Here is a 555-nt window from a genome sequence, read left to right as displayed (position 1 = left end):
GAAGTAGTTCATCACTCTTCCTTTGTTCTGTCTTCGTCTGGAAGCTCATCTGAAACCTGTCCACCATGGGTGACCCTACTGGTATTGAAAACCTTTTAAATGGGTTCTGTTGTTGTTGTTGTTTTGTGCCGTGGATTCTGTAGTCAAGGAAAATTAGAAACTGTTGGATTAAATAAAGATAGAAACATTTCCTTCCTGTAGGACTTCTCAGAGCCTTTACTATGTTAATGTACATTGTGAATTTCTGAAAGGGGTGTGTATACCACAGTTTCTGAACATTTTTTACTACAAATTTTTTTTTTTTTAATCTCCTGAGCATCTTTTCAAACTAAGGATGTTTCTGTAGTTTCTTTCTGCAGAATCACTTTAGTTTCTTTCTATAGAATTACCCTGGAAATGTCTGACCTAGATTCCAATCCATATGCACATAGTCCAATTGTGAGGAAATCAATTTAGCACTTCACCATACATTATACACAAAAATAAACTCTAGGTGGGTTAAATAATTAAATGTGAAAATGAAACTATAAAAACTAAAGGAAAATGTAGGCCTAG

This window comes from Chrysochloris asiatica, unplaced genomic scaffold (assembly GCF_000296735.1).
Source record: "Chrysochloris asiatica unplaced genomic scaffold, ChrAsi1.0 scaffold00326, whole genome shotgun sequence".
In the NCBI taxonomy this organism is placed as follows: domain Eukaryota; kingdom Metazoa; phylum Chordata; class Mammalia; order Afrosoricida; family Chrysochloridae; genus Chrysochloris; species Chrysochloris asiatica.
This window is presented reverse-complemented; position numbering follows the sequence as displayed.